Here is a 17,001-nt window from a genome sequence, read left to right as displayed (position 1 = left end):
ACCCATCTGACAAAGGGCTAATATCTAGAATCTACAAAGTACTAAAACAGATTTACAAGAAAAAAACAAACAAACCCATTCAGAAGTGGGTGAAGGATATGAACAGATGCTTCTCAAAAGAAGACATATATGAGGCCAAGAAACATATGAAAAAATGCTCATCATCCCTGGTCAGTAGAGAAATGCAAATCAAAACCATATTGAGATATCATCTCATGTCAGTTACAATGGCAATCGTTAAAAAATCTGAGGAAAACAGATGCTGGAGAGGATGTGGAGAAATAGGAATACTTTTACACTGTTGATGGGAGTGTAAATTAGTTCAACCATTGTGGAAGACAGTGTGGCAATTCCTCAAGGATCCTAGAAATAGAAATTCCATTTGAAACAGCAATCCCAATTCTGAGTATATATCCAAAGTATTATAAATCATTCTATTAAAGACACATGCACAGGTATGTTCATTGTGGCACTGTTTACAATAGCAAAGACCTGGAACCAATCCAAATGCCCATCAATGATAGACTGGACAAGGAAAATGTGACACATATATACCATGGAATACTATATATCCATAAAAAACGATGAGTTTTTGTCCTTTGTAGGGATATGGATGAATCTGGAAACCATTGTTCTAAGCAAACTGAAACAAGAACAGAAAATCAAACACTGCATGTTGGTGTTAAACAATGAGAACACATGGACACGGGGAGGGGAGCATCACACACTGGGGTCTGAGCAAAGGGGGTGGTGGGAAGGTTGGGGAGGGATAAAATGGGGAGAAATGCCAGATATAGGTAGGTGATGGGGGGATGGAGGCAGGAAACCACATTGCCATTTATGTACCTATGCAACAATCCTGCAAGATCTGCCCATGTACCCCAGAACCTAAAGCACACAAAAAGAAGTGCTAGCTATTTGAATCAGATTATACTTTGAGAAAGGATGACATCGGACTAAGGAGTGGCTGTATTAGGCCATTCTTGCATTGCTTTAAAGATATTTCTGAGACTGGGTAATTTATAAGAAAATAGGTTTATCAATCCATCCCTGACCCTTTCCAAATCTCACCTCCTTCTCATATTGCAAAATACAGTCATCTCTTCTCAGTAGTTCCCACAAAGTCTTAACTCATTCCAGTATTAACTCAAAATTCCCTGGTCCAAATCCAAAGTCTTATCTGTAAATGAGTTCCTTCCACCTCTTAGCTTGTGAAATCAAAGCAAGTTAATTACTTCCAAGATACAAAGAGGTATAGGCATTGGGTAAACATTCCCATTGCAAAAGGGATAAACTGACCAAAAGAAAGGGGCTACAGAACCTGTGCAAATTTGAAACCCAGAAGGGCAGTTATTAAATCTTAAACTTCCAAAATAATCTCCTTTGACTCTATGGTTCACATCGAGGGTACACTGATACAAAGGGTGGGCTTCCAAGCCTTGAGCAACTCTGCTCCTGTGACTTTGCAAGGTTCAGCTCCCAGGGTTGCTCTCATGGGTTGGAGTTGAATCCCTGTGGCTTTTCCAGATCCTGGGTCCATGATGCTGGTGAATGTAGCATTCTGGACTCTAGAGGACAACGCCTCCCTTCTCACAGCTCCACTAGGCAGTGCCTCATTAGGGACTCTGTATGGGGATTGCAACTTCACATTTCCCTTTACAACTTCCCTAGTAGAGGTTCTCTGTGAAGGCTCCCTCACTGCAGCAGGCATCTACCGGGGCACCAAAGCTTTCTCATAAATCTTCTGAAATCTGGGTGGAGGCTACCAACCGTTCTTCACTCTTGCATTCTGTGCACCTACAGGCTTAACACCACATAGAAACTGTCAAGGCTTATTGTCCAAAGTTGCAACTGAAGCTACAGCTGGGTCCCTTAGAATCTCAGCTGGAGCTAGAGCAGGCAGGATATGTAGAGCAGTGTCCTGGGACTGCACAAGACAGTGGGCCCCTGGGCCTGGACCATGAAACCATTCAGTACTTCTATGCTTTAGGGCCTGCAATGGAAGCGGCCTCCTGGGAGATCTCTGAAATGCATTTAAGGCCTTTTAACCATTGTCTTTGTTATTACAACTTGGCTCTGTTTCAGTTAGCAAATTTCTCTAGCAGGTGGTTATTCCACAGCCTGTTTAAATTATTCCAAAAGAGCTTTTCCTTTCTCTGCTATATGGCTAGGAGGCAAATTGTTTAAACTTTTATACTCTGCTTCCTGTTTAAATATAAATTCCAACTTCATATCATTCATTTGTTCCTAAATCTGAGCACAGGTTGTTAGAAGCAGCCAGACCATATCTTGAACACACAGCTGCTTAGAAATTTCTTCTACTGGATATTCTAGGTCATCACTTCTCAAACTCAGACTTACACAGATGCCTAGGGCATGAACAGAATGCAGTCATTTTATTTGCTAAGGCATAAGATGCATGACCTTTGCTCCATTTCTCAATAAGTTCCTCATATCCATCTGAGATCGCTTTAGCTTGGACTTCATTGCCCATATCACTATCAGCATTGTCCATATCACTAACACAACCATTGAACGAGTCTCTAAGATGTTCCAACCTTTCCCTCTCTTTCTGTCTTCTTCTGAGCCTTCTAAGCTATTCTAACCTCTGTCCGTTACCCAGTTCGAAACTTACTTCTACATTTTCAGGAATCTTTACAGAAATTCCCCACTCCTCAGTACCAATTTTCTGTATTAGGCCATTCTTGCATTGCTATAAATAAATAGCCGAAACTAGGTAATTTGTTTTTAAAAGGTTTTTATTGCCTTATGGTTCTGCAGACTGCACAGGAAGCATAGTAGCATCTGCTTCTGGGAAGGCCTGAGCTACAATTATAGAGGAACAAAAAATGGGAGGAAGTACATCACATGGGAAGAAAGAGAGAGAGAGACTCTGTAGCACAAGAGAGGTGCCACACATTTTTACATGACCAGATCTCACCAGGACTAAGAGTGAAAGTTCATTTATCACCAAAAGTTTGGGCTAAGCCATTCAAGCAGGATCCACCCCCATGATCCAAACACTTTCCACTTGTCCCAACTTCCAACACTGGGAGTTAGAATCCCACCTGAGATTTGGGCAGGGACATATATTCAAATCGTATCAGTGGCCTAGCCGTAATCAAGTGACATTTTGAATTCTTGAGTGACTACCACCTAATAACTTGAGAGATATCAGATCTAACCATCTTACCCTATGTACACTGTAATTTTTTTAACACAATTATGCTACATAAAGAAAATAAAATGAATTCAAATTCAAGATCATCAATTTATTCTGTGCAACTCGAGGCATCTTATTTTTATTAAACTTGAATATTGTGACCCATTGTGATAGCCTGATTGTCTGGATGGCCCCAGTTAAGAGTTTTCTTGAATCCATGTCCTTGGCAATTTGGCTTTGCAATTACTACCATTAAGAAGCAGAATCTGTTTCCCTGCCACTTGTATTAGGTATAGTTTTACTTACATTGGCCAGAAAAATAAAAAGAAGCAAAAGTAATAGTGTGGTCAGTTCTGACTTGGACCTGAAACAGTATGCATGCTTCTACTGACATTCCCCTTTACTCTTTGTTCATGCCATGTGTTCATGGCAAGCTTGGCTTCCTGCAGGTTTGTGATAGACACATGAGGGTTGAGACAAGTAGAAGGCGGCCAGCAATCAGCTGGAGAAGCAGAGCTGCCTAGCTGATCCCCAGTTCAAAAGTAGGACCATGTGGGAGTTTAGCTGTTACCAGCTGTCAGAGGCAGAATAATGGTCCCTCAAACATATCCACGTTCTTATCCCGGAACCTGTGAATATATTATTTTAAATGGCAAAAGGGACATTACAGATGGAATTTAATCTTAAAATCAGTAGGTTATGCTGGAATTTGTGTGGACCCAGTGTAATCATAAGGGTCCTTAAAAGAGGGAAGCAGGAATGTCAGAGATGTTCTGACAGAAGCAGAGATCAAAGAGAAAAGAGAACTTAATGATGCTACACTGCTGGCTGTGAAGATGGAGAGGAAGGTGTTATGAGCCAAAGAATACAGGTGGCCTCTTAAAGATGAAGAATGGAAGGAAGGGCATGGATCTCCCCTAAAACTTTCAGAAAGAAGACAGCCCTGCTGACATTTTCATTTTAGCATTGTAAGATACATTTCAGACTTCTAAGCTTCAAAGTTGTAAGATAATACATTTTAGTTGTTGTAAGTCACTAAATTTGTGGTGATTTGTGACCTACAATAGCAGATAACTAGTACAGTAGCCTAATATATGCCCTGTAGATGCATCAATTAAATAGTTGTTTTGATTTTGAATTATTAGATTTTGGAGGTGTTGCATACTGGTATACACTTCGAAGTAGAAATTTTGTTATTTTCTGTGTGAAAACTATTAAAAATGTTTATATTTAATAGTTTATTAAATATATTTATTTAAAAATGTGATGCATACATGTGAATCCCTAAACTAACAAAGTGTTTGTAAAACAGCCAAATGAGAAAGAAAAGGGGAAAGAAGAGGAAGAAGAGTGAACAAGTTGCATTACCAGCATTTGTCTTTTTCAAAATGTAAATTAGTTCTCATTTAATCGGTAAAACAACTATAATGTTGAATATATTTAAAAACCTAAAATACATATATAATATGAGTTCTCTAGCTAAGAATGAGACATCTTGAAATAGATGTCAATGTCCCATTAATAAAGAAGTTTATAACTTTCAAAATTGTAATACTAAGAAAAATAAATATAATAACACGACATATAAGAATGTTAAAAAGTTTTATAGTCAGTGCACAGTATTACATTAAACTGTGACCTAGGAGGTTTATAAGAAATTCTATGCTTCAGCAGAATATGTCTTCAGGTGAATGCTCGCCTTGAAGAGAAATAATGTAGTTGTAATGCAATAGTTGAAACAGAAGAATATTGTGCTAACTTTGCTTTGAATGTCTATATAAATAATATCAGAAACGTTTGAAAAAAACTAATGTTATAAAAATTCTAATGTAAACAAATGTGCTAAGAACTGTAGAGCTAATGGTGTTAGTCTTTTCTAAAGCTACTTTTGTCATAAAATTTGCACTGTGTACATCAGAACATTGATTCCAAGCATAAAAAAGTAAATACAAAGACATACAGTAGAGAACCACAAGAAAAAATATTACCTAGTTTTTGTTTTTGAATATATAGGTCCTTTGAACTGAAATGATGACATTTCATAGACTGGCATTCCAAAATATAACCATGGCATTTTCATCAACTTCCCACAAAATTCTTGCTGTTTAATAAATGTCTCTTCAAAGAAAGCACTTAATTTTACACTGATATTTAATTTATCATCTAAAAAAAGAAAAAAAGAAAAAGGTGATATTAATAAATCAGATAAAAAAAGAAATAGGTGATACTAATTTTAAAATACATTTTATTTAATACATTATATCTAAAATATTTCAAAAGGTAACCAAAAATTTGTTAATTAGTTATTTTGCATTCTTTATTTTTATGAAGTCTTTAAGATTCAATATAAATTTTACATTTATTTCATATCTAAATTCTGATTAGCCCATAGACCATAGTTAAGTGCTCAATAACCACATGCTGCCGGTAGCTCTCGTATTGAAGACCACAGCTCTAAAAAGAAGTACTGAAAGAGAAAAGGGTTTATTGACATCACCTTGCAAATAAAAAGATGAAAAGAATTGTGGTAATGTTTTAATTGCTTTTAAAAATGCCATGATGGCTAATTGTATGTGTCAACTTGACTGGGTTAAGGAATGCCCAGATAGCTGGTGAAACATTATTTTGGGGTGTATTCTCTAAGAATTTCTCTAGAAGAAATTAGCATTTGAATCAGTAGACTGAGTAAGGAAGATGGCTTCAACAAAGTGTATAGGCATCATTCAATTCTTCTAAGAATAGAAAAGAACAAAAAAGCAGAGAAAAGGCAAATTCCTCCTCTCACCTTCATCAGGATATCCAGATTCTCCTGTTCTTGGACATGTGACTTCTTAGTCCTGGGGCCTTCAGATTCCAGAACTTACACCAATGGCTTTCCTGATTTTCCAGCTTGCAGAGGGGATATTATGGGACTTTTCACCCTCTGTAATCAAGTGTGCCGATTCCTCTAATAAATATCTTTGTGTTGTGTTCATATATATACACGTATATATTCTGTTGGTTCTGCTTTTCTGGAAAATCCTGCCTAATATAGGATGCATCCCAGAACTACTGAATTACAAATGTTTCTATGATCTGGCAATTGTAATTTTACAAGACTCTCCAGATGGAGTTTTGTAGCTTTCAATATGGGTTTTGGGAACTACTGATACTGTTAAGGTGGCTGTAAATTCTGACAGGTTACAGGGTAGCAAAGCTTGTAGAGTCACAGAGCATTCAGGTTGCAGAGTCATGTAAAATTTAATATAAAATCAGACTCTGAAGAATTACCAGTCAATTGTGACTAAGTTACTTTTCCTGAGCGTTGGTCTTTGATAAGATTAAGAATACATATCTTTTCATGGATAGTAATTGTATTTTAATTGTAAGGTTAGTTATTTCCACTTACAGTCTCTTGGGATAAACCAAGTTCCTCATCAATTCTTGTCTATGTACTATTGTGACAAGCACAGATAACTACATTTTGGCTGATTTTTATATATAATATAGGACTTCTAATTTGAGAAGCACTATTCACAATAGCCAACTTGAGACATTAAAAGTTAATTATCAAACTAATAGCCCAGTGAGAATTTGTTTTGAACTTGCCATTAATATTCCTATTCCAACAGTCCAATACATATAGTTTACAGCATATTTGCATTCCTATTCTTATAAATTCACTTTTAGATAGCTTTTCTTCCCTACTATAACTTACATTCTCTGTCACCTTATAATGCACCCTTCTTCTGGTAACCCAACAACAGGTAAACCCAGCCTTTTTTATTTATTACTTACTAAATGTCAGGGATGACTTCATTTTCTAGTCTGAGCCTAAGAATCAATTCTTTTAAAATAAGCAATAAGGTAAATAGTCCAGGTACAAATGTTGCCTAGAAACAAACAAGTGGCATTCTTCTTACCTATATTCTCCACTAAAATCAGTATTAGTCAATCCCACATGTGTTTCATCTCTCTTAAAAAATTTAAACTTTTTTCCATAGATTTAAACCTAACTGAAATTTATATTTTTTCATAATTTTAATTGATTTATTTGTTGCTTATTTTTAATTTTTGTGAGTGCATAGTAGGTCTATATATTTATGGGATACATGAGATATTTTGACACAGGCATACAATGCATATTAAAGCACCACTCACAATAGCCAAGATTTGGAAGGAACCTGAGTGTCCATCACCAACAGATGAATGGATAAAGAAAATGTGGTATCTATTCACATATTTTTAAAGCAAACAACTCTACTGTTTATAATTACATGTTATTTCACAGGAGAGAGGTATTCTTGACTCTTTTATAACTCTCTGAGGCAGAGATATGATTAAGAGCAATGATGTACAGTCATAATTGTTTTAATGTACTTGGTCAGGTTTAATGCAGTTCTTTCTTGATTAGGTGTTAACAGTAAATAGCAAAGATCAACCTTTAAAGAGATTTTTCTCAGAACTGATAAGCTTTACAAATTCATTTTGTTCTGAAATGTGAAATTTATCTGAGAGTATATATATAAATTGGCCAGACTTATTTATGTCTAATATAATCAAAATGTTTTATTGCCATAATTATCCTGAGAAAAAGGAAGAAATACTTAAATCTATGTTAAATTTAAGAATGTTTTGACATTTCAGGATATCCTGGAAAATACTATTGTATTTTTCTGACCCCAGGATTCTCAGATGTTGGTACCAGAAGATAGCTCTACATGGTTTCATCCTCAACATGCCTCAAGCTTGGCTTGCCCCAAGGGTTCATCAAAATCCAGGAATATCCTAGACTTCTATTTTTAGTAATAGCTGTTATTTAACAGTGTATATGGAAACTTCTGGCTACTCATTGGTAAAATAATATTGCTTTTTAAGAAGGTTGAAAATGAATTTAAATGTTATTTCCCTAGTAATTAATTACGCAATTATTGTCATGCTATACCGGCTATGTCACTAGCTATATTAATTTTAGACATTTAGTTCTTTTTTTGTAACGGAAATTAGCCATCTCTCATACACATAAAAAAGTAGTTACAGCAGTTTATTCACATATCTTTTATAATTATTTGATAATCATTCACTGAAAACATAAATATTGTGAATAAATGACAGCTCTATGTCCCATATGTCTCATATGAATAGGCAAGTCATTCTCTGAAGATCTTCATACTTAAAGAAGTTTTCAAGTAGTGGACACTAAAATTCCAGAAAAAAACATCAGGAATTTGACAGGTAAAAAACTCTAGCATGCCAAAATATTTTGTTCATAGCATTACATATATTCAGGTGCATTATACCTTAGAAAAGCTGGAATATCTCACTATTTTTTGACAATTTGACAACGTGCAATTGTTGCCAATTACAGAGAATTCTTGCTGTTTTTGCTACTGTTTTTGCCTTTTTTATTCTTGATACACAATCAAAATTTGGACAAATTGGTCAAGTGTAGCTCAATGAAAAAATACAAGAGAACACAGAAAAAATATACACAATTAAGCTGCAGTAGTTTAAAATAATTGAATTTTTTACCATAATCAACTGATGCAACATGAACTGCATTTATCAGGAAATTAATTCTCTAAAAATCTTGGAACAGAATTTTGTTTTGTTTGTTTTGTTTGTTTGTTTGTTTGTTTGTTTGTTTTTGAGACAGAGACTCACTCTGTTGCCCAGGCTGGAGTCCAGTGTCATGATCTTGGCCGACTGCAACCTCTAACTTCCAAGTTCAAGTGATTCTCCTGCCTCCTCAGCCTTCCAAGTAGCTGGGATTACAGGTGCATGCATACAATAATTCAATAGAAGAATAAAAATTAAGATAATTAAGATTAAGAGAATTAAGAATAAAATAGAAGAATAAAAATTAAGAGAATTAAGATAATTCACACATGTTCAACATGTGCTCTCATTGTTGAACACCCACTTATGAGTGAGAACATGCGGTGTTTGGTTTTCTGTTCTTTTGTCAGTTTGCTGAAAATGATGGTTTCCAGCTTAATCCATGTCCCTGCAAAGGACATGAACTCATCCTTTTTTGGCTGCATAGTATTCCATGGTGTATATGTGCCTTTTAACAAGTCACTGATGGAAGCTTTTGGTGATCAAGACATTTGGCCTAAATAAGAAATGACCTCTTGACATTTCTTGTTGTAGGAAAAGAGAATGCCTTTCTCTTTTCAAGTAATAACTCAATAAAAATTGTATTTGCTAAGAATGAAAGCACTTAAATATGCCTAGATTGTTTAAATTTTAATATCTGTGAGCACAGGCAAATCTACTGACATTTTTGTGCTCTTACAAATCCCTTTAAACTATAACATGTCATATATACATGAAAATAATTTCTTTTAAAAATATATTGAACTCCGAATAACTGAATGCACTTGCAAATATTTTGTGGATTTTTAAAAAAGACCTTTTATTATAAGTTCCCAGCATCTAGCTTTCACTGTAATAAAACTAAAAAAAAAAAAAAAAAAAAAAAAAAAAAGATTTGCCTTTTTTAGTGTTTAGGCATCATGAGTTACTTTATTTGAGGAATAACTAGTTGGACCATACAGCCCCTCAAACCCCATTTTGCTTTTACTCAGAGGCCTTCCACACCTCCATTCTCTAAAATTTGTAAAGATTGGTGCAAAGCTGATAGCTGCTGGCAACATGATTGATGAAAGGCAAAAGCATATTTCTTCAGCATAAAATTTATCTTTAATGAGAAATCTATACGTATTCCCACCTGGATAATTGATTTTTAAATATTACCAAAGAAAACCATTGATATACAGTTACATTCCAGGCCAGAAACATTTTTAAAATTATAGTAATGTCAACATGATTTTTATAAATTCAATTTTGTTAGGCCAAAAGAATTCTTTTCTTTAGATTCGTTATGGTAGGAATATGAGCTTTTCTGTCATATAAATAAGATTTTCTTCAAACTAAAAGATTTAATTGCAATTTTTATGGAAGTAAAAAAATGATCTGGGCTTTTTCTACATCTTAAAAATTACAATTAGAGTTAAATCTAAAGAGCAAAGTGACATTCAGGCAACAGAATATCACCTGCCTTTTTCCTTACAAGCATAAATTGCTTCTAAGATTCTAAAATTAATACGGGAACAACAGAGCAGCAGAGAAAAACATACCTGTTACAAAAAGATCCCTGCAAAATGTATTTTTTAAATTTCTGATTTCTGGTAGACAACATAAATCATTACCTATTTGTGTCACATTAAGTTTGGTAATTTTGAAAAAATTTTAGGGACATATTAGATACATTGCATGTAAAATCTTGACAGAAAATACGTTCCTGAAAAGCAAGCATTCATGATAAATGCAGATATGATTTTCCTTCAAGGTGTAAGTTTCAAACTAAGCAAAATTTACATTTGAAGTACCAATGCCTTTCAACCAAAGACTACCAGAAACATATCTGAACAAATTTGTGTTTATTCACAACCAAAGGCTACCAGAAATATAATTGAACAAATTTATATCTATTCACTTATTGCAAAGAGAAAGCACATCATAGGAGATGTGGGTTGTCTTAGTAACAAAATGTTAAGAAGTACTTGTTATAGAATGGGGTTTGTGTTAGGAAAGTCTGTTGTAGAACAGGTGCTCTCCAGTAAACTCTTTTCTAGTTGAGAAGAATAGAGAGGCACTTAGGCTGTAATTGGCAAAAAAGCAAACATTACTCATATTAGCTAGGACAGAGAGATCTGTAGTTATATTTTGGCTTGGACAGTGTTCATGTTTTCTGCAAATTGATATTGTGTTTGTCTTATTCGATCATGGATATATGGTGGCCTTCTCTGCGAAGTTATTAATGTTAAATAAGAAAACATCACAGCCCAGGTGTAAGTGACAGGCCTATCTCTTCCTTCAGGGTGACTTTTTCCTATATCAGAAAAAAAAAAAAAACAAAAAAACCCTTCATTGAGAAGGTTCTTATACTTTCCTAATGATACATTAAGGCAATTAACAATGTCAAAATTATCACTTAATGATGGCAGCTGTGGTCCATGCAAAGTGGCTGCTGCCAAGACACCGGTTTCACGGGGGGAGGGTTGGCCAGGGCTGTGTGCTCCAGGGAGCTGGCAGGAACCAGGAGCAGACAGGAGCCCTGCCCTCCTATGCTCAGCTGCAGCCACTCAAGTCACAGCTGTGGACCCAGGCCTCCCTACTCTCTTGGAGGCCTGGAGCAGGTAGGAACGCTGTCCTCTTTGTAGGCTCCCAAGTTGTGACTGTGGACCAGGGCATCGCTACAGTCTCAGGGGACTGGGAAGGACACCACTGACCCTGCAGGCTCAGAGGTGTCTGCTCCCACTACCTGGCCCCTCCTCCAAGCGCCTACTCTGATAACCAAGCAAGGTTGAGCCTGAGCCCAGGCACTGTCACAGCCTGCTTGAGTGTGAATACACTCAGGGCAGCACTGACATGCCAGCCCACTGCTGCATCAGCCCCCTCAAGACTTTGGGCACTGACAAGTGTGGGAAGGAGATCTAGGGGGTGTTAAGGGCAATTCAATGCTGGCCTGCAGGTGCCCCTTGGTATGATCAGCCTAAGCACCATGAACAGCAGCATGAGGCAGATTGGCTCCTGGGTGGAAGGAGGTAGTTCCCAAGTGAAGCCCTACCTTCAAACGAGGGAGAGTCTGAAGCCTAGGGCCTGGGCTGCTGGTCTCACAGACTAGAATGGGAACTTGTGGTGCTTTTTCTTGGCCTACCCATGGCCAGCTATGGACCAATTGGCATATTCTTCCTCCCTTCTGAGGCCCATCAAAGCCCCAAACTCAGCCAGATTTGAGGAAACAAGATGACCACCTGTGGAGGGGAGTTACCCAATGGTCTCCTCTCTGCTAAGAGCTGAACACTCAGGACATTCTGCCTGCAAAGGAAAGCTACCTAATGTGGGTCTCCTCTGAGCTGTTCTATCACTCAATAAACCTCCTCCACACCTTGCTCCTTCCACTTGTCTGCATACCTCATTCTTCCTGGATGCAGGACAAGAACTCGGGACCAGCCAAATGGCAGAACTAAAGAGCTATAACACAAACACAGCTGAAATACAGCCCTTGCTCAGCACCTTGCAGATGACAAGAGGGAGAGAAGAGAGAAGGAGAGGAGATCCATGCCCCTTCGAGGGGCCCAGACCCAGGAACTTCCGGAGCCAGAGCCGTGACAAACTCTTTGGGGCTGTGAGGTGCTTGGCATCAACAAGCTTCCAGGCACCGTTGCGTTCCTTGGTTTCAACTGTGGAAGCAGCTTTTCATATGCCTGTTCCAACCGCAGCATCACAGGGAGCCTGCACCTGGAGCTGCCCACCCTGTCACAGCTGGTGTGCCTAGCTGTGCACAATTGCTGGACCCTATGCTCACTCACACATCCTTTACCACTCCATACCTGCTGACCCTTGACAAGTGTGGGATCCAGGCCAGTAGAACAAGCCAAGTGAAGCCTGCCAGGCCAAGTGGGCAGAAAAAGCCCAGGGTGCCTAAGCAAAACTTGAAGAAAAGCACCACTGGCCACAGAGATTTCTGGCAGGTGAAGCCACATCCCAGGGATCCCATAACATTTACATCTTTCACTTATGTATATTCTTTACAAATTCTTTTGTTAACAATATTCTTTGAGCAATTTATATAATATAAAGCTTTATAAGTATTAATTACAAAAGTACATTTTACTAATGAAGTATTTGCACACTACAAAAATGTTAACACCTTTATTGAGGTGTAATTGGCATACAATAAACTGCACATATTAAAATGTATCATTGTGTAAGTTTTGGCGTATGCCTGCACCTGTATCATCATCACTAATAAATTCACTCATTTCTATAAGTACAATTAATTTTTTAAAATATTTCCTTAAAATGATATTTACCTAATGAACAAAGTTGTATTAATTTTATTTCTTCTATATTCTATATCTCTCATTTATTGAGTTTATTTTCTGCCCAATAAAATGGATTGACCGGAATATAGCCCTGAGTAAGAAAACCACTAGAGAGAAAAGTCAGTAGTACGAGTGAATAGTAGAGGCCAGGCAAGGTGTCTCATGCATGTAATCCCAGAACTTTCAGAGGCCAAGGTGGGTAAATCACTTGAGGCCAAGATGGTGAAAGCTCGTCTTTACTAAAAAAATACATAAATTAGCAGGGCATGATAGCAAATACCTGCAGTTCCAGCTACTCAGGAGACTGAGGCAGGAGAATCACTAGAAGCTAGGAGGTGAAGGTTGCCGTGAGCCGAAATCACAGCACTGCAATCCAGCCCAGGCAACTGAGAGAGAATGAATGAATGAAGGAAGGAAGGAAGGAAGGAAGGAAGGAAGGGAGGGAGGGAGGGAGGGAGGGAGGGAAGGAAAGGAAGGAAGGAAGGAAGGGAAAGAAGGAAGGAAGGGGGAGGAAGGGAGGGAGGGAAGGAAGAGAGAGGGGAGGGAGGAAGGAAAGAGAGAGAGAAAGTGAGAAAGAAAGAGAAAAGAAAGAAAAGAAAAAGAAAGGAAGGAAGAGAGAAAGAAGGAAGGAAGGAAAGGAGGGAGGGAGGGAGGGAAGGAAAGGAAGGAAGGGAAAGAAGGAAGGAAGGGGGAGGAAGGGAGGGAGGGAAGGAAGAGAGGGGAGGGAGGAAGGAAAGAGAGAGAGAAAGTGAGAAAGAAAGAAAAGAAAGAAAAGAAAAAGAAAGGAAGGAAGAGAGAAAGAAGGAAGGAAGGAAAGGAGGGAGGGAGGGAGGGAGGGAAGGAAAGGAAGGAAGGAAGGGAAAGAAGGAAGGAAGGGGGAGGAAGGGAGGGAGGGAAGGAAGAGAGAGGGGAGGGAGGAAGGAAAGAGAGAGAAAGTGAGAAAGAAAGAGAGAAAAGAAAGAAAAGAAAAAGAAAGGAAGGAAGAGAGAAAGAAGGAAGGAAGGAAGGAAGGAAGGAGGGAAGGAGTGGATATAGAAATTCACTGTCCATACTCAGGCAGAATATGGTATTCTCTTAAGCCTTGTTGAGAAAAGTTTCACTTTATCTTCATAGTTGAAAGTGCAGAAATTGTCTTTGGCTGATTGCAGAAATTGTCTTTGGCTAATTTAAGAATAGGATTAGAAATAGTTCACAGAATCACCTGGAATGCTGGGTAAACAAGCTCAGAAATTGGTCCAAACCCGGGAGGCTGTACTTCCAGCCCCACTGAAAAATCTGCCACTGCTGGAACTAGAGATTAGATGTTGCCACCAGTGTAGCTATCACCCACCACTACCTTGCTTCTTTCCATCAAAGTTCATGAGGGGTGCATCTGAGCAGCCAAACCTAGGTCAGGTGGTCATGCTCAGGTTTCAAAGAGGCACTGGCAAACAGGTGAGCATTCATGTTTTCAGCCTTGGGTTTAAGTAGCAAATTCTGCTTTTCACTAAGTCACAAGATAATTTCCCCGCACTAGAAATGGGAAGTGTGCAGGTTATGGATAGGAAATAATAAGTGGCAATTTTCCACCACAGAGTCTAAAATGAAGTCATTTACAGATTAATTGGAAAAAGGTATTTTGAAAGAGAAAATAGGCAGCAGTCTGTCCTAGTCGGTGATTAAATGTAAAAATCTGGTAGTAATAGCCAAAGTAGCTGCTGAATAGAATGTTTGCCTCCTGACTGTCAGTTACCCATTCAGATAAATGAAAAAGAGACCAGGCTCTATAGTTCATCTTATTAAATATTTCCTGTGCCAGCTCAGCAGGGACTTGATGGTGACTCCCACTCTTCTGAGCAGAGAGCTGTGTTCCATCCCACCCGCTCCTCATTTCCAGCTCACAAAGACACTTTGTAGCCTATATGTCCCAAGGCAATGTATCTGCAATATCAACTTCAATTCTCAGATGCTTCAGAGCCATGCTACCATAACTTGGAAATAACTCCGTCTCATCAATAATGGCATATGGATCTATACTAAGGCTTTGTATCCACCTTCAAAAAGAGAGAAGCTTAACTGTTAATATGCCTCACCCTGTGGTATGTAACTGTACTATTTCATTTCTCCTGATTGTCTAGTGAACTTGAGCAAGGCTGAATATTCAAGTACATTTAACAATGGGCCCAGCTGTGAGCCCTGGAGAGAGTAATCCAGGTATGATTATGTTGAAAATAGCAAACTATGCCATATTGTAAAGGAGCTACTAGCAATTGAAACCAACAACATCTACTGGGTCTCTTAACAGTTGCCAAGATTTTCCTCCACTAGACCACCACCCCCTCATCTTAAGTAAGGAAAGAAATTCCTCAACCTAGTCAGAAGTACATTGTTTACAAAGAAAAGCTGTTTTCTCCCTCCTCCAAGGAGCAGGAGAGATAATATTCCTATTGCTCTTCTCCTAATGAAAAGAAATTGGGAAAGGGACAAAGAAAGTGGGAAAAAATGGCTCAAAAATATTGGGGTTTTCTTCAATAAGGGAGGACTAAAATTTCACTCCTTATTTCATAGTCTGCTTAGGCAGTAGGTTTAATAAATTCCCTGTACCATACCTAGCACAGGAGAAAGAGAAACTTGGGCCAGTTGGTCTGGAGGGGAAACTACCGTATGGAAAGATGATCAGTACCACATTCTTAGCTTCCCAACTCTTAACTTCCAGATGAATCCATGGATCCATCATGTCTGTAAAGAGGATAGAAGAAATGAAGTGCCAAGACTAGACTGCATAGCAAACAAGGAGACACACGTATCATAGCCGGTGTTGAGATGTCACTACTTGGAGTTCAGTAAGGACAGACAGCCCCTCTCCTTAGGATTCCTAGATCTCCATGGAAGCAAGCCACTCATCAGTGGAGCACATTGGCATTACCTCCATTTCATGTCCAAATGAAATGAACCACAGCAGCAGTTGAAGTCAAACAAAAAGAGATGTTTGCAATTTTCTCTCTCTACCTTCCAAAACAAAACACCAGAGAATCTAGTCCCAAGGACACAGTACAATCTGGGAAAGTGAGAGGAGGAGAGTGGAGGCAGTGTGCAGAAAGCTCTGTTCTAAGAGTAGAATTAAAGTTTTTAAAGGGTATAAATAATAAGCTGGCATTGTTGAAGTTTTCTATCTACACAAAAAAACACTTTAAGACTTTGCTTTTTTAAAAAAGCAGTACTAGGTTTACAGTAAAATTAAGAGGAAGGTACAGGCTTCCCATATGCTCTCTACCTTCCCATGCTATCAACCTCCTCCAAGTGGTAGATTACAATTGATGAACCCATATTGACACATTACTACCCAAAGTCTATGGTTTACATTAAAGTTCACTCTTGTGCAAAGTGGGTTTGGACAAATGTATGCTAATGATATGCATTATAGTATTACACAGAATATTTTGACTGCCCTTAAAAATTATCTGTCCTCTGCCTATTCATCCTTCTCTCTCCAACTCTTGGCAACCATGGCCGTTTTTACTTTCTCCATAGTTTTGCCTCTTCCAGAATGTCATATATTTGGAATCATATAGCGTGTAGACTTTTCAGATTGACTTATTTCACTTAGTAATATGCATTTAAGTTTTCTCCTTGTCTTTTCATGGCTTGTTAGCTTATTATTTTTGCATACTGAGTAATATTTCGTTGCCTGGGGTAACACTGTTTATTCACCTACTGAAGGACATCTTGATTGGTTCCAAGTGTTGGCAATTATGAATAAAACTGCTATAAACATCCATGTGTTGTTTTCCATATGGATATAAGCTCTCACCTCCTTTGGGTAAACACTAAGGAGAGGGATTGCAGTGTTATTTGGGTAACAGTTAGTGTAGTTTTATAAGAAATTCTCTGTCAAAATGGATGGTACCATTTTGTATTCCTATCAGCAATGAATGAGCACCATTGTTGCTTCATGTTTTTGCCAGCATTTCTTGTTGGCAGTGT

This window comes from Aotus nancymaae, unplaced genomic scaffold (assembly GCF_030222135.1).
Source record: "Aotus nancymaae isolate 86718 unplaced genomic scaffold, 86718_ANA_hifiasm-v0.15.2.pri h1tg000040l, whole genome shotgun sequence".
NCBI lineage: Eukaryota > Metazoa > Chordata > Mammalia > Primates > Aotidae > Aotus > Aotus nancymaae.
The sequence above is the reverse complement of the archived record's forward strand: the minus strand, read 5'-3'. Positions refer to the sequence as shown.